The 18196-nt window shown below is 43.9% G+C and overlaps 1 pseudogene; it reads right to left on the bottom strand.

Moving 5' to 3' along the window:
* Positions 1-13659: 13659 nt before the first annotated feature.
* The window catches only part of LOC138149334 (deoxyhypusine hydroxylase pseudogene), a 29542-nt pseudogene continuing 25005 nt past the window's right edge, over positions 13660-18196 (bottom strand).

Below are 18196 nucleotides of genomic sequence, written 5' to 3'. Positions count from 1 at the left end.
AAACACAGAGACAGCGATAGACATAGTCTCAGATCTCATTTAAGGGGAAACTCCCTAGTCTCTAGTACACCAGGAATAAGGGCATGGTGGAGGTGTTTGTTGCTATTCTATATGTTGACTTCTTCCCAATGTCTTTCCGTCCCTTGAGGGACCTCTCCCTAGAGTCTAGAACTATGTTCCCTCTCAAAGGCAGAAGCCAGAAGACCAGGCTCTTGCTTCTCCCAGCCTTTCACCAACTCTGCCCCTCCCCCAGGCAGTGAAGCTTTGAGTAGTCAGTCAATGTCCACCAATGGAGAGAGTCTTAGGCAAAGTCACTGAGCTACAGGATCCATTCTTAACCCAAGTGCTCTGATTCCAGTTCCATGGCTCTTTCCACTCCACCATGAACACACTCTAGTAGCTGAAACCTTTGGGGAATGAGCTGTTTACAACCTGAAGCATCAAAACTATTTTTGCTAGCACTTTGGATATAAATGTTTCTCAAATGATTGCAAAAGCTTAACTTCCTGAAGTACTTGACAATTTAAAAAGCATTTTTCTTACAGGAACCCCATGAGGTTCATTGAGAATAGGATTTGGAGTTTGACGGGCCTTAGCAACCTTCTGGAAAGTATCAGTTTGGGAAGCAATAGAGATCTGGATTTGAACCCATCTCAGACATTTACTAGCTATGTGGCTCAGGAAAAAATCACTGAATCTCTGAGCTAGTTTCCTTCTCTGTAAAATGGGGATAATAGAACTTACCTCACAGGGTGGTTGTGAGGGACAAATGGAGAAAATCCCTCCCTCCCTTTGTGTGTTGTCTCCCCTTTTGACTGTGAATCCTGGAAGACAGGGACTGTCTTTTTTTTTTTTTTAAATAAATTGTAGCCCCAGCAGCCTGGCAGTAGGTGCTTAATAAATGCTTATTGGACTGGACTGAATTGAATGCATGTGACTTGCAAACTTTAAAGCATTATCTATGTTAAGTTTGGTTATTTGTATCTCCAGCACTTAGCATGTTGCTTAGCTCATAAGAAGCCCTTCATAAATGCTCGTTGCTAGTCAGTAAACATTTATGAAGTGCCTTCTCTGAGCCAGACCATGTGCCGGGCACAGGGAATGCAAGGGAAGGCAAACAGTCCCTGCAGTGGAGGAACACATAATTTAGTGAGGGACACAACATACAAACAACTAGGGACAAATGACCTGTGACAGGAGTAAGTGGGGGTAATCAGCAGAAGGCAGGCACTAGGATTGAGGAGGGTGGGGAAAGGTTCCTGTAGAAGCTGGCATTTTAGCAGGGATGTGAAAGCCATGAGTAGGACATAAGGAGGGAGAGCAATCCAGGCATGGGGGACAGCCAGGGAAAATGCTCAGAACGGAGAGATGGAGTGTCTTGTTTTAAGGACAGAAAGACAGCCAGTGTCACTGGATCACAAGTAGGTGGAGGGGTACGAGGTGGAAGAAGACTAGAAAGGTGAAAGGGACAGGTTATGAAGGACTGCATTCTTTGGTTCTTCCTCATTTCTAACCCCTCATTTTTACAAAGGAGGAGAATGAAGTTTACACAGAGGAGGTGAGCAGCTAGATGGTGCAATGGATAGATGCCATGCTTGGTGTTAGCAAGATCTGAGTTCAAATATGAACTTGGATGCCCATTAGCTGTGTGACCCTGGGCAAGTCACTTAGCTTCTACATACCTTAGTTTCCTTAACTGTGAGATGGAGATAATAATAACTCCTATCTCCCAGTGTTGTTATAAAGATTAAATATATCTGGCACATAGTAGGTGCTATGTAAATGCTAGTTTTGATGATGATGGTGATGATGTGATACTGTCACTTACCCAAGATCATATAACTATTAAGTTAACAGAGATGAGATCTAGGTCCAATTTTTCTGTCTCAAAATCCCAGTGTTTCCCCCACTATTGAATGTAACACATCTTAGCACCCCCATTTTACAGATGAGGAAACACTGTGACTCAGAATAGCAGAGAAACTTCCAAGGTCACCCAGCTAGGAAATGCCTGAACTAAGACACAAACCCAGATCTTCTGACTCAAAATCCATAATGCTTTCCTACACAATCTACTACCTCTCTGCAATGCAATGCAGTCTTCCCTGCCCTCTTCAATTGAGTCAATGGAACATACTATAAACTATTCCTGGTGACACGGGGTGGTCATTATGATCACCCATTTTTGTCCGCTGCTGTGATGCAGTGATGCCCTCAGGGCCTCCTGCGGCGAGTAGGGCTCTTCTCCCTTACACTCAGTGGTCCCAGATGTTACCACAATCAGATAATCTAGCTGTTGGCCAGGAAGGCAGCAGGTGCTGCCAACAGTCCTAATGAGGGCATTAGCCTCTCTCTCTCTCTTCCTCCTCCAGGGTAGCCTGTAGGCAGCTCATAAAAACCAACAGAGCCCAAACCTCTGGGCTCCTGTTTTCTAAAGTGGTCCTCCTGCTGCAGTGCCGATGAAAGTGGCAGAGAGGTGAGTAACAGAGCTAGGTGAACCCTCTGTGTGGCCAAGGGGTACAGCTGTGGAGAAGGCTGTTTAGCTGGCTGATGTTCCCCAGGGGCAGCTGCGGCCCCCAAGTCTGGTATGGACTCCCTGCTAAGGAGTTCCTGCCTCTTGCAATCCTTTACATTCAAAGTTCACCTCATTCATCACCCCATCTTTGAAACCTACCTCAATTCCCAGTCTCTCCTCCCCCCTCAACCCCCTACCATTTGGAAGTAATTTCTCTTTCCTCAAACTCTAGCCCTTGTTGTGTGACCCTCCCCCACATTCCTACTCCCTACCTCCTCTGCTTTGGGGGAAATGGCTCATTCTTTGGTGTTGGGGCACATTTAGGAAGAACCATGACATGCTATAATTTTGCGTTGTCTTACAGATTGTTGCCCCCTCATCCTTTCTAATCTGCACCTGTCCGGGAAACTACATAGAACTACTTTTAGTGTGATAGAGGGCTATAGATTCCTGAGTTAATGTCTGTTGCTGTCCTTGGAGCCAGGGAAATTGTGCACCCTTTTCCTCCCAGAGCAGGAGGAATGTGGTGCCTTTGCTTCCATGTGGGCCTTTAGGAAACATCAGACAAGTGGATGGTGATAATTCAGACAGCTGGGTCTGGAGTGATTTGTGTTTTGAGTTAATGACAAATGTCTGTTTCAGAGGCGCCATTAAATGAGGTAGAACTGACTGGTGTAATAGACCTTGGTATGGATGCCTTCTCAGTTCTATATGGAACACCTGCAGCATCTAGCGCTCACCCTCCCCATCCCCTTCCTCCTCCCCCTCCCCCACTCACACACGTGTTTTTATTTATTAGTCATCTAGAAGACACAATAATTTGAAAAAAAAGACATTTAATAAAATAGTAATAGAATATTCTTGCCCATAGGCTTGGGGCGCAACCCACCCCAAACATCACAGGGGAAAAAAATGCATGTACATAAGAACACATATAGCCAGGGAACCTGGGTGGAGGGATAACTTGCTAGTCTTAGGCTACAGGGTTTGTCATCACCTAGCTGTTAAGGAGTCTGCTTTTTCCAGGGTTCTGTTCTCTGCTGGGCCTCCTTCCTGCTGAATATTCCATTACCACAGCTTCCATTGGGCATCTCATGACTTCCCTGTAGTCACTGGCCAAGCATTAGCTAGAGTTCAGAGTTGACTTTTTCTCCATAAAAGGAAGAATGGGCTATATTATCTCTCTTCTAGCTCAGAGCCCAGAGGCTAAACTGCTCTTTTAGGAAGGTTGGGTCATCAGACTAAATAAAAGGAGAGACTTTCTTCCCCAAAAGAGAGTCCTAGTCTACCAAAGAAGCTGAGCTCTTTCTCAATACAGGACATTCAGCTAAATACAGAATATTCAACTAATTGGAACCCATATGCATTTATTTAGTCTATCTTTCTAATTTTTCCTCCTCCTAACAAGATTAACATTTGTTCCCAACCTGATCTAGGGTTGGAAAATCTTTTTAATTTTCATTTAACCCTAAAACCCATTTCAAAGGGCTCTGCCATAGAAATCCCCACAAGAGTTGTACAGAAGTTAGGCTATAAAACCCACTTTTCTTCCAAGAGTTTTGGAATTCAGCTAACAGAAGATGGCAAAGTGATTATCCTCCACCTTCCTTTCCTACATTCTAGGCTTTATTATCTAAGTGTAATCAGAAACAAATATGCCAGACTTTTAACAGCCATGGAAAGCTCTAATACTGAGACCATAGTGCAGCAAGCAAGGGTTACCATAAACCCTTCTAAAGGTGGGTTGGCCGAGCAGAGGTCCCCATGTTAGCTTTGGGTATGAAGTCCAAATACTGTCCAGTCAGTCCCAGTCTCAGGGATGGCCTCTCCGTTGTTGGTCTCTTGGTTGCCAAGCTGTTTTCAGCTACCATCTGCTGGGCTTCAGCTACTTAGCCTTTTCAGGACCATTTAACCTCTACAGGGGCACCTATTTCTCTCTGCTCTCAGTGCCAGGCAGCCAACAAAGGCCAAGACTCTTATTACCACCTGTCTCTAGGTACTGAGTTGAAACCCTTAGTCTCAGACAACCATTTCTAATTTGAGGTTAGAAAATTTCTTTTAACTTGCATAAAAACTTCAGTTGTGAGGCTACATTTCCAAAACCCATTTGGGAGATTCCATTCTCCCTCCTCAAATCCCTAGGAGCTGTATGGGGATTGGGGTGATGAGGCTCCCCAACTGACTTGCCCTTAAAGTTAAGAACAAGAACAAAAAGCTAGGTGAATCAAGAGGGGCCATGGGTCTGATGCCTTATTCTTGCTTTCCATTATTTCCTTTTGCCATATTCAAATCAGCATAAACTTCTTACTATTACACTAGCTTTTTGGCTTCCTATATAACATTGTTAACTAATATTAAGCTTGCAGTCCTCTAATACTTTGCAACATTTTAATACAAATTTCTAGCCATACTTCCCTCATCTTGTATTATGCATTTGCTTTTATTTCTTTTTAAACTCAGATTTGGAATTCTTACCATTTTATCTTTATTTAATTTCACCTTATTAGATTTGTATCATTGTTCTAGCCTGCCAAGATCTTTTTTGAATCTTGTTGTCTCTGTTGGCTAACATGTTAGCTTATACTCCCACCTTTGTGTCATCAGAAAGTTTGGTAAACATGCCTTTATCCAACTTATTGATAAAAATGTTGAACATTACAGGGCCAAGGACAGATTCTTTTTCTTTCAAAATCAGAATATCTTTTGCTCATCTCAAGTCTTCGGCCAAAAGATATGTTTTTGAATTTTGGTTCTGCCACTTTTCCCAGCCGTGTGACAAGACACTTCATCATTCTGGCCTCAGTTTCCTTATCTGTAAAATAAGGAGTTTTATAGCACATATGTAACCCCTGGGATCTAGAATAGATTTCACTCTCCCCTGCCCCCCCATCCCCTACTGTCTTCAATGCAACTGTTTCTCCTTCCACAAAGTCTTCCATATTGCTTTCAGGTAAACATAAATTCCTAGGATCATAGCATCATAGATCTAAAGTTAACAAAGCCCCCATGGGTCATCTGGTCCAGTCTTCTCAGATTAAGCAACTTCCCCTTTGTCATATAGACAGAACTTAGTATTGAACCTTGATCTGACCCTTAATCTTTTCACAACACCATGCTTCCTCTTCTCCCTCTCTGTTTTTCCACCCAATTTTTCTGGACCTCTTTTTTTGTACTTATTTTATTCCCTTGAATCAGTTATTTGTATACTTCTTTGCCCTCATCTCCCTTCCCTATATTAGATGGTAAGCTTCTTGAGAGCAAGACTGGTTATAATTATCTTGGTAGCCTCAGAACCTAGCACACTGCCTTCTACATAGTAGGGCCTTAAATGTTTATTGGATTGAAAGAAATTACCCAATAGTCTAGTTTTCAGATGAGTGATAGTTTCTGGATCCATTCCTGCCATTAACTTCTTTAAAAACTATACTAGCCAGATGGTCTTCTGTTCCATATTAGTAATTTGACCAAACCTGAAGCCAGAGGAGAGGAAAAGGCCTCATGTTGGCTTGGGGGGAGGAGAGAGAAGAGACACTGATTTATAAAGGTTTGCCTTATACGTGTAGGTAAAATAGGTAACTAACTGCTTGTTTTATGATTTCAGAGACTCTGTGGAGGTTAAAAAAGAAAATCTCCCCATTCCACTGATTCCTGAAATCCCACTGTTACAATATGGTATAGGTGAGAGACTGTAAGATTTGGAATTGGAAGACTAGGGAGGCTGAATCCCACTTCTATACTTACTACTACCTGTGTAACCCTGGGCAAGGTATTATATTTTTGGGGGCCTTAGTCTCTGTATCTGTAAAATGAAGGGGTTGACTAATTAACCCCATCTCTATAGCTTTAAATTTCTGATTCTAAGGAGAAACTTTGATCCTTTCCCAGGTGCAGATGGATGGGGGAAGGAAAAGAAAATTTAAACATTATCAGTTAAATCCACTGAGTGGGGGTGAGGATGGGAAGGGGCCAGAGGAGAGGATGATAATGAAGGTCACTGAATGCTTTCAGACAGAGCCAGGGAGAGATAGGGGACTGGTAATAATGATAATAGACTTTTATGTAGTGCTTTAGGGTTATAAAATGCCTTTATCCCTCATTTCTCACAGTAACCCTATAAAGTGAGTGGGTGGTGCAGGGGTGATTAGTCTCCTTTTACAGATGAGGACACCCAGCAAGTGTGGGGTAGAGCTGTGACTGACCCCGGGATTTGATTCTGTTTTCAGCTATTATACCAGGGCTCCAAACTCACCAGTCAGGGAGCACAGGAGCACGAGGCAGAAAGGGCTTTGTGCCTTGCATCTAAATGGTTAGCATTTCCTTCTGACAAGAAGGCCCCAAGAGATGAAAAATATTTTTCCTTTTTAGAACCATATTCCGCCAGTCGCCATCACTAATTCCAAAGCCTGTCAAGGAAAAGGAGCAGCTGTTAAAAACTTCAAAAGGGGGAAAAATCAGTGCTGAGAAGGCTTTTTATTTTTCTCCCCCTTCCAAGAGAAGGCTCATTCCCCTCCCCACTCAGAGGGTGTGCAGACTGGAGACGCTTGCTAAGGGTGCATTAACATTTCACCAAGGAGCTTTTGAATTGGATTTTATTTCTTAGCTGAGGAGTGTTCAATGTTCTCTCTCCCACTTAATGAATACTTAACCCCTTAGAGTACCCCAATCAGGAGCCATCTGTGGGAATGAGTGTCCTACCAGAATAGCTAGCCCTAGAGATCAGAGTTTGGACTGTGTTTCCTGGGTAAGGGCAGGAGTGTTTTCCACGTGGGCAAGGCTAAGCCAGCATCATAGGAATAAAGGATGTAGAACTGGAAGGGGCCATAAGGATTAAATCCCTTTATGTTACAGATGAAGAATCTGATGTGTAACTTTCCAAAGGCCACTCAGGATATTATTTCTTATGACCTCGATGAAGTTGGGCAGGACACCTCCTTCATCTGGGTTGTGGTGATCTGTTAAATGTGACTAACCCATGTCCTTACATACCATACAAGGTTGTTGTGAAGGCAAAGTATTGTAAATCTTATCTCACTTTTCTATATCCTTTTAAGGTTCAAGGTGTTCCCTCAACAGTCCAGTCAGGTAGACAATGATGGGATTATTCCCTTTTTAGAGATGAAGAAACTGAGGCTTATTAATGTGAGGCAACTAGCTCAAGGTTATAATAGCTGTTAAGTGGCAAAAGGTAGACAAAAATTCAGGTTCTCTGCTGTCTAATCCAGTGTCCTTTTTTTTTGAGGGGGGAAGGCAGGGCAATTGGGGATAAGTGACTTGCCCAAGGTCACAGCTAGTTAAGTATCAAGTCTCTGAGGTCAAACTTGAACTTGGGTCCTCCTGACTTCAGGACCAGTGCTCTGTTCACCTAGCTGCCTCTACTCTCTCCCCCACCCCCCCATGTGCTTTCTGCTTTATCATTCTGCTTTGGCTGCCTTCATCCCCAGCACAGTGCTGGGCATGCAGTAAGCACTTAATAAATGCTTATTGACTTGACGCGTGCTTGGCCTGGCTGGAGAGAGAGAGGATGGGCTAGGAGAGATAGCATCTGATCCTTATGTAGAGCAGCTGTAATTCTGCTTCTCCTGGCTCCCAGGTATAGACAACCTCCCAGCCTCCCTTCCTTGTGCTAACTGTCCCTGAATGCTCTTCTTGCCCTAAGGATCCAGAAAGTGGTTTAGAGTCTAAGCTCGGTAGATGCAGAGGGGGACTCATCCCATTGCTTTTTCCATCCTCACTTCAAGTTCTACTCCCAGACAAAAGAATGAGCTCTACCTCCCCCTCTCCTCCCATTAAGATGTGTTCTCTCTGTATTTTACTTCTAGAACTCATTGTCTTCTTCCACAGTCAGCTCAGCTGTTAAATTCACAAAGGCTTCCCTGATTCTCCAGCTAAAAGTAATCTTTTTCCCGATATTTCTCATAGAACTGGATTTCTCCTTTGTCTCTTTCTATTCTATCTTGTTTCAAACTCACTTCCTCTCTGTCAGCCCCTATTAGACAGGGATTGCCATTTTTCATCTTTGTATATACAACACTGACCCCAGGTCTTGCATGTAGATGATATTGACATTTTAATGAAACCAAGTTTAATTTTTTCCATCTTTGGTGGGATAGGACTCCGTTTTCCTGCAATGAGGATTAAATTTCCTTAAAAGGTCCTTTGTACTTGATTGGTCTGGGCTTCCCCTTGATGCAGCCTTCTGGTCACCTAAGGGCATAAAAGTCCCAACTATGAGATCTGTTTCCTCCCATCTTGATGGGTGTCTGAAGACCCTGAGAGTCACCATATCCTGTCCTGCTGACCAGTTGTGTTTCTTTATGGGGATGGGGGGGTGGGGCACATCCAGAGATGCTAAATACCAACGTATCCTGGTTGCATATCCTTATTTTGGAACAAAGTATGCCTAATTTTTTTTTATTAATCCCTCAATGACCTGTAAATGCCTTATTTCATCCCAATGTTCAGCTGAACTAATAGGATACTGGCATTAATCTTGTCCCTAACATTTAGACACTAAATTTGTGAAGGGCAGGGAGAGACCATGGTCAAACTGTGAGAGAGGCCGTCTTCCTTGGTGGCCCTAGCCTCATAAAGAGTTTCTTTCTCTACCTCTTCCCCTTCCCCATGTAATCAGTGTCCTCATGGTTTCTCTGACCTCAGGAAAGAATCATTCACACTTTCGCATGAATGATTGGTAATAATATTAAATCTGCTAGGGGAATTCAGTATCCAGGACTCACTCATTGTCAGAAGTGGAAGGGACCTTGGAAAATAAGACATTGTTAAAGCAAGAAGAGACCTTAGAACACAGGGTTCCAGGGTTTTGAATTGTGAGAGATATTAGAACATGTGATATCAGACCTTGAAAGGGCTTTGAGAACCTGACTAATTCTACCCTATCATTTTATTGGTGAGAATATTAAGACCCAGAGGTCATAGTGAATTAATGACAGAACTGCAACTGGAACTCAAGTGTCTTGACCAAGTCTAGGGTTGTTTCTTCTATACCAGGGCTTTTTCCACTTGTGACCCCTTCAGTACTTCTTAAACTGTGACCCCATATGGGGTTGAGACCCACCGTTTAATAAGTGTTGCATCACAGTCCCTTTCCAGAAGTGGATTAACTCAATGTGAAGTCTTGGCTATATTTGGAGATTGAAATACCCTCCACCTCACCCCCCTGCACCCCCCAATAACAAACTGATGCTTATTTTTTTTAAATATTTGTTGTCTGTCCAGTTAAAAGCACCAGATCAGGGAACATCTGTTTGAGGACATGCAATGCCCAATTCAGATGGCTACATAATTGAGAACATCTCTTGTGCTCAAAAGACTATTTAAAAGCTTGCCCAAAGAATAAGTGGTTTCCCAGCTATTCGTGTAGCCATAAGCAAGGGAGGCAGCAGGGTGGAGTAGAGTGAGCATCAGGTCTGGAGTGGGAGGACTTTGGTTTCCATCTTGGCTCGGATGTACCGGGAACGGGATCTGGAAGAGCTAACAACACTTAGGGCTGTGAGTGCTTGCTTTGCCCCATCGGAATAGGCTGTGTAGTGACACTGGGAAAGTCCCTTCCTTCTTTGGGCTTCTGTTTGTTCCTCTGTAAAATGAAGGGGTTGGACTAGTTGAATGCTAAGGTCATTCCAACAGTGACTCCTATAGATTCAGCTTTTATTTGTTGCCTCCCTGTTCACTGCTGTGGAAGGGAAGCATGCTTTATTTTCCCCCATTGTGACCAGTGGGCAGGCAGGTCCATTGCAAACCCGAGCTGTGCCTGGCTTTTCATTTCACTTGTTTTTGAATGGAATTTATCTGCTTAGACCCTGGATGGCTTTCATTATCTCATGCAAATATTGAATGCTCGCAGTGAAATTGCATTATGGCTGTTCCCAATTTGTTTTCCCACATAGATGGCTCATTTTTCAAAGTCCTGGACTGAGACATCAAGACATGTCCCCTTTGTCCCTATGGAGTGGCTTCATGCAAATGACATTCAGAACTCAATCTCCTGGGAAATGGGAGAGAAAAACAGCTGGAGGAGGGGAGAAGGAAAGGGGAAGAAATCAAGGGAGAAGGAGACAAAAAGGAGGGAGGGGAGAAGAAGGGAGTAAGTAGAAAGAGGAAAAGAAATTGGATTTTTTAATTTATATCAGTCTTCAGTGGAAAGACCTTGGAACTTGAAGGGAAGATGGATTTTAGTAGTTGTGTGCCTTCCCCTCTGGCCTCAGTTTCCACCTCTCTGAAATGAGGAGATTGAATGAGATGATCCCTACGATGTCAGAGAGCTCCAGCATTCTGCGATTTCATCCTTTGCTGCCAAGGTTACTCTTTCTTGTCCTGGCATTCACAGGCCTTCAAATACGTCTTCCCTAAATCCCATTTGTCACTTCGGCACAGACTCAGAATCACCTGCCAAATCTAAGCCCGGTATCCTTCGATGGTCAAAACACAAGCAAACAAATATTAATATCAGTATCTCCTCCAAAGAAACATTTGTCAAAGGTGACAAAGGCTAGAGTAATCGATTCATCCAAAGCAATCAATCAATCAATAAGCATTTATTCAGTGCCTACTATGTGCCAGGCACTGTGCTGAACGCTGGAGATATGAAAGAGACAAAAGGCAGTCTCTGCTTTGAATTGCTCAGAATCTAAGCGGGGAGAAAACAAACAAATATATACAAACAAGCTAGATGGGAAATAATTATTGCTGGTAAGTCGTAAGAATTAGGATAGGTTGGTAAAGTGTCCTGTAGAAGATGGGATTTTAGTTGGGATTTAAAAGAAGCCAGTAGTGGAAATGAACAGGGAAAGCATTCTAGGCATCTGGGATAGAGAAAATGCATGGAATGGAGAGATGAAATGTCCTGTTCATGAAATATCCAGTGTCACTAGATTGAAGGATACATGCTGGGGAATAAGGTCCAAGAAGACTGGAAAGGTAGGAAGGGGCTAGGTTATGGAGGGCTTTGAGTACCAGAGGATTTTGTGTTTGAAGGGAGTCACTGAAGTTTATTGATTTTGGGGGTGGGGAGGAGAGATATGATCAGACCAGAACTTTAGGAAAATCACTTTAGTGAACAAATGGAGGATGGATAGGAGCAGGGAGACTTGAGGCAGGCAGACCTACCAGCAGGCTATTGCAATAGTCCAGGAATGAGGTGATGATGGCCTGTACAAGAGTGGTGGCAGTGTCAAAGGAGAGAAGGGGGCATATTCAAATGATATTGCAACATTAACAGGCCTCGGTAACAGAGTAGAGGTGAGGAATAGTGAGAAGCTGGGGGTGACTAGTGGGTTATGAGCCTGAGGGACTGAGAGGATGGTGTCACTCTCTGCAATAACAGGGAAAGTAAGAGTAGTGTGGAGTTTAGCGGCAAAGATAATGAGGTTGGTTTCAGAAATGCTGAGTTTAAGTTGTCTACTAGACATTCAGTTTGAGATGTCTGAAAGGAAGTTGGAGATTTGAGATTGGAGGTCAATTGAAAGGCTGGGGCAGGATAAGTAGTTATGAGAATCACTAGTATAGAGACAATAATTAAATCCATAGGAGCTGATGAGAGAACTAAGTCAGCTAGATGGAGGGAGAAGAGAAGAGGGTCCAGGACAGAACCCTGAGGGCCCACCGATGCTTAGAAGGAATATTGTAATGTTTCTACCTCAACCAATTGAGTGAAGGTGAGTAAGAAAGCATAACTGATTAGTGAGCCAAAGGTAGAGGGACTCCAATCCAGGCCAAGGTGCCATCTCAGTCTCCACCCCCATGTGCTTTTGACAAATAGCCAATGCCAACTGAACCAATTCTATGGAGAAAAGCAGTCATCTAAAGACCTCGCTGTAGAGCTTCTAGATTAATTGTAGACCACTTCTCATTCTCTTGCTAGGACCAGAAAGATAATTTCACATAATGCTTGACTCAGTGGTCAAGACTTGAGAAGGGAAGCCTAGAGCTGTTAAATATTTGAGTGGAAGCAGATCTCAAACTATTGAATTAAAGACCAGAATGAGCTACCCCTCCTCCACTCAACCAGCTTATGTTTAATGGGACTCAGGATCACATTCCATAAAGCCTACTGTATTTGTTCTGGTTGGAAAGTGGGTGGTCTTTTACGTTCCAGATCCCATTACATTTTCTCTAAATAGGCTAGATAGACTGGCTTCAGAGTGCACAGGCCAAGGTTGGAGAGGGGACTCCAGGGTGAGTAAAAAGGGAGGAGTCAGGGCATACAAATATCCCCTTCCTGCATGACAAATATTAGTTAGAACTCATGGCAATCCTTTTTATGGCTCTCCAGCTGATTAACTATCCTCACCACAGTGGCTTTTCTTTTTTTTTTTCTCAGATAAATAATTTCATATTTGTTTCAGATGGCCTTCCTGCCCTGGGACTCAAGCCCAGACCTCTTGCTCTCGCTTCTCCTAGGCCCCAGCCCAGTTCTCCTTCCCCTGTGAAAAAGCCACTTAAGAACCCTGTCCACTTTGTGACCTACCCCCTTCCATGTCCCTCAAAGATTCCCACCCCAATCATTTAACTGGGCAGGCACTGTCCATGTCCAGGGAAGGCTCCCTTCCAGACAGGTAGTAGATGGTAGGAATACATGTGGGTGGGTTTCCCTCTCCAAGTTGCCCAGATGGTCTGAAACATATGGTCAGGTGGAGAGCAGCAACTCAGAAAGAGCTTCTTCCAGGTCTCAACTATGGGAGAGCTATATGTCTTTTCCCCTAATCCAGACTTTTTTCCAGATCTTCTCCAAAGTGATCTCAATAAGCCTAGTTTTACTTGGAAACAATCCCAATATCTCCCAGTAAACCTAGATCCCATATTACCATTAGATTCTCCCAATAGAGAATCCCAAAGATCTCAATCTGCTCCCAATAGGCCCTATCTCAACAGATCCCAACACCTTTAGTAAGACCCTGATCCCATTCCAGTGGTACTCTTCTGTCCCCAAAAAGATCCCAAACTGTACCCAAGAGATCCTATCCCAATAGAGATGAACACCTCTTGAAGTAGATCTTGACCTCTTGCCAATAGATTCAATGGCTGTGCTCCTAAAAGATTGTGGCATCTCCCAACAGATTGATTATCCCCTCCCCATAAATTCCCAATTGTTCCTAACCTCTCCCAACCCACCCAGGTCATTTCCTGTTTCCAGTCCCTTCCAGCTGACTCTAATGAGTAGTCATTCTTGTGAGAGGACGAAGTAGGCCCAGAAGCAGGAAAGGCAAGGCCAAAGCAGGTGAGGGTAGAAGATACCAGAGCATGACAGCAGCAGGTTTACAGTCAGGAGAATCCATCCAGCACAGGAGAGGGCTGGTGAAGCTGGCTGAGGCCATTGGCATATTGGAATTCAGGCCCATTCTCATAGGCATACATATCCAGGGCCACCTCACAGCTCTCTCGAATTACACACTCTGCATCAGCTGCATGGGCCCGTAGGGCTGCCAGACAGTCGGGGTGGGCAATAGAGCCCAAGGCTTCAGCACACTCATATCAGACCATGGGGTTCTTAGCTTGGCTGGCCAGGGCAGCTATGGGTTATGCAGGCCTCATGCTGCAGCTGGTGCAGCACATAGCCGACCTCGTGGTGGAACAGAGCACTGCCACAGCACAGATGTCCAATGCGGCCTCCTTGCCCCCAGCATTTCGAAGAGCAAACATAGCCCTATGGTGGTCAAAGAGTGGGCGTGACTCCTCCAGTAGCATAGCCCGAAGACATCCCCCATCCTTCTCCTCAGCTGGTGGGCCGGGTCCACAGACAAGTAGGGGCTACCTGTGGGCTCCCTTCCATTCTGCTGCAGCCACTCTAGCCGTGGCACTGCCAGCTGGCATGTTTCTGCCACTTCAGTGACAGGATCCTTGGAGTATTCCTTCAGGAGTTCCAACACTTCTGGGTTTCTGATGGCTCCCAGAGCCTCTCCAGCCTCATGCCGGACCATAGGCTCCTGGCTCTTGTCCTTGAGTACCTCCACCAATATAGGGATGGCTCTAGTGTCCTGCAGTAGGCCAACTCGTACTTCAGTAGGGCTGATTCATCCCCGAAGGCCTGGCTGATCCAGGAAATGGCCCCAGGCCCACCCAGACCCCGAAGGGTGAACAGGGCCCAGAAACAGGGCTGCTTGGGATCTACAAGGGTCTGCCCAATGGCCTCTATTTCCTTCTCTGTACCATGGTGCTGGACATTCCAGGGCTTCTGCCAGGCCAGCCAAGGTGACTTGTGGGCTTAGGTCCTGGCAGCAGCTGCAGTTGCAGCAGCAACTCCCAGCCTTTTAAGGGAGCAGCCGTCTTCTTCCCACAGCAGCTTTTCTTAGCCTTTTCATCTCTACTCAAACCTCCTTCCACACTCTCAGCTAAAGACCTGAATTCATATTTCACTAACACAAAATAGAGGGGTCTGCTTGAAAACTCCCTCTTCTCCTTTCCTCCTCATCTTATCACCTGGATGTCTTCTCCCACTTATCTCCTCCTTCACTCCCATTTCACATATAGAGGTAGCCCTTTGCCTTGCCCAGGTAAACCCTTCTTATGTGCACTCTTGATTTATTCTGTCCTACAAATTCTCATTATATCACCCTACTATCTTACTAACAATAATCTTCCCTTTCTTGCCACTGGCTGCTTCATTGCTGCCTACCCAAACATCCAAGTCTTTCTGATTCTTAAAAAACCCTAACCATCCCTGATGGCTATTGTCCTCTATCTCCTTCATTCCATGACTAATTCCTGGAGAAAGCTCTTTTCTCCTCTCACTCTTTTCTAAACCCTTGGCAGTCTGGTTTCCAACCTTATCAAAACAGTTCTCTCCAAAGTTAAACCAACACTTTCTTAATTGCCAAAACAAATGACTTTTTCTCAGTCTTCATCCTTCTTAACCTTGACTGTGGATCAATCACTCTCTTCTTGTAGGCACTCTCCTCTCTGGTTTCAGGGCACAAGTGTCTCCTGATTCTTCTACCTGTCTGATTACTCTTTCTCAGATTCCTTTGGTGGACCTTCTTTCAGGTCACATCCACCAACTGGGTGTTTCACATACATGCCTCTGTCCTTGGCTCTCTTCTCAATCTATGTTATCTCAATTGTTGATCTTATCAGCTCCCCTGGGCTCATGATTATTTTTCAGATGTATTACACAGCCCTAACCTCTTTCCTGAAGTCCAGACTCGAGTCTCCAACTACCTGTTAGACATCTTGAATTAGATGTGCCATAGACATTTAACTCAACATCTCCCAAACTGAACTCATTATCCCCCCATCTCCCAATTCTTCCCTATTCTTACTGAGGGAACCATTGTCCTCTCGGTCCAGAATCCCAGGCTTGTAACCTTGATGTCATTCCCAATTCCTTCTTTGTACCTGCCTTACATATCTAATTTTTACCAAGGTCTGTTGTTTCTATCTTTACAACATCTCTTGTATTCAGTTTCTTCTTATCTCTGACACTGCCACCATTCTGGTTCAGGGCCTTATCCCTTTACATTTGGACTATTGCAATAGTCTTCTACTAAGTATTACTGATTCAAGTATTACCCATTGCCAATCCATCCTCCATTTAGCTGCTAAAGTGATTTTCTTAAAAGTGTAGGTCTGACTGCATCACTTCCCTATTCAGTAACCATCAATGGCTCCTTATCACCTCCTGGATCAAATATAAAATCTGATGTTTGTCTTTTAAAGCTTGTTTATAAAGAAACTTGGTTCCTTTCTACTTTCCTAGTCTTCTTATACTTTCATGTACTCTTTGATCCAGCATATTGGCCTTGCTGTCCTTGGAACACGTCATTCTACCTCTCAACTCTGCGTTTTTAGAAATTTAATTTTCTCTTCTCAGCCCTCGCCTACCTTGACTTCTCTGTAGCCTTTGCCATTGCTGATCTCTTCTCTCTAGGCTTTTGTAACACTGCCTTCTTCTACTTCTCTTTCTGTGTGATTATTCCTTCTCAGTATCCTTTACTAGATTGCTTTCCTTATCACACCGGCTAATTATGGATGTCACTCAAGGCTCTGTTCTGGGTTTCCTTCTCTTCTCCCTCTATACTATTTCACATGATGATTTCATCAGCTCCCATGGATTCAATGAATGTCTCTATGCTGATGATTCTCATGTACTTATATAGTCCTACCTTTCTGCTAACTACCAGTTTCACATCACCAACAATTAGACATCTAAAATTGGATGTTCTACAGACATCTTAAACTCAACATGTCCAAAACTGGACTTGTTATTTCCCCCTTAAAACCTCCTTTTTTCTTAGCTTCTCTGTTACTGTCAAGGGTACCACCATTCTCCTGGTAACCTTTCTCCACCTTCTCTTCTCTCAAATCCAAGTTGTTGCCAAGGCTTGTTGATTTTACCATTGTAACATCTCTTATATGGGCTTCCTTTCTTTTGGCATTGGTAGCACCCTCATCACCTCATGCCAGTTGGTCGGCCTGCCACAAGTCTCTCCCCGCTCTAGTCCATCCTTCACTCAGCTGGCAAATTTACTTCTCCTTGCTTTTTTACCCATATAATACTCTATCTCCTCACTCATATAATTTTCACCCTGTCTTCCATGCCTAGGACTGTCTCCCTCCTCATCTCTACCTCCTAACATCCTTCAAGTCTTAAATGAAATTCCATCTTCTACAAGAAACCTTTCCCAATCCACCGTCATTCTAGTGCCTTTCTTCTGTTAATTATTTCCAATTTATCATAGGTATAGCTTGTCTGTATATATGTATCTGCATCTTATCTCTACATTAGATTGTAAGCTTCTTTTTTTTTTTGGAGGGCAGTTGGGGTTAAGTGACTTGCCCGAGGTCACACAGCTAGTATTTGTGTTAAGTGTCTGAGGCTGGATCTGAACTCAGGTCCTCCTGACTCCAGGACTGGTGCTCTATTCACTGTGCCACCTAGCTGCCCCAGATTGTAAGCTTCTTGAGGCAGGGATTGTTTTTTTTTTTTTTTGTATCCCTAGGACTTAACATGGTATGGGCCACATAGTAGGAGCTTAATAATTGTATTTTGATTGTCCACAGAATTCTCTTTATCTTGACTCTTCAAAACTCATTTCAAGCCCCACCTTCTAGAAAAGGCCTTTTCCTTGCTGGCCCTCCTCTCTTTCCTTAGAGACATCTCTAATTTACCCTGTGTGTGTCTTGTACATACTTAATTCTTTCAGTGTTGTCTTCCAGAGCAGGGACTGTTTTTTTCTGCTTTTTTTTTTGTTTTCCCTGAATTTAGCATGGTGTCTGACAGATAGTAGGCACTTAATGAATGCATATGAAGCATTTTGTAATTCCATCACAATGATTGACTTCTTCAGTCATTTATTAATCACCTCCTCCATTCCAAGCTGTTAGTGTTTGTCTTTTGTTTTTGAAGAGGACCATGACATCAGGGAGGTGATGCCATGACATGCAGGTGAGTTGGATTTAAGTGAGGGAGGGCTGTGCAAAGTCACCAGCCTCCTTTTCTCTTTGGGAGTCATTTGGGCCCAGTGGCAAGATATAGGTCAGGACAACTGGAGATGGCCCTGGATGGAGTGGGGAACCTTGGCCTTTTCAAGCTGGGTCTTTAACAGGTCTCAGTTTGACTGAGACAACACCAATCAGTGATTAAGGCTAGGTAAGAAATGAGGCAGAGAATGGCCTTTTTTACTTAGTTAAAAAAATTGGTGGGGGCTGGGGGTGGGATGGGAAGAAGAC

Source organism: Petaurus breviceps, unplaced genomic scaffold (genome assembly GCF_028583685.1).
Source record: "Petaurus breviceps papuanus isolate PSGF00001 unplaced genomic scaffold, PetGlider_PUasm1.0 90847, whole genome shotgun sequence".
NCBI lineage: Eukaryota > Metazoa > Chordata > Mammalia > Diprotodontia > Petauridae > Petaurus > Petaurus breviceps.
Note: the sequence above shows the minus strand (reverse complement) of the source record. Positions and strands in the feature narration are given on the sequence as shown.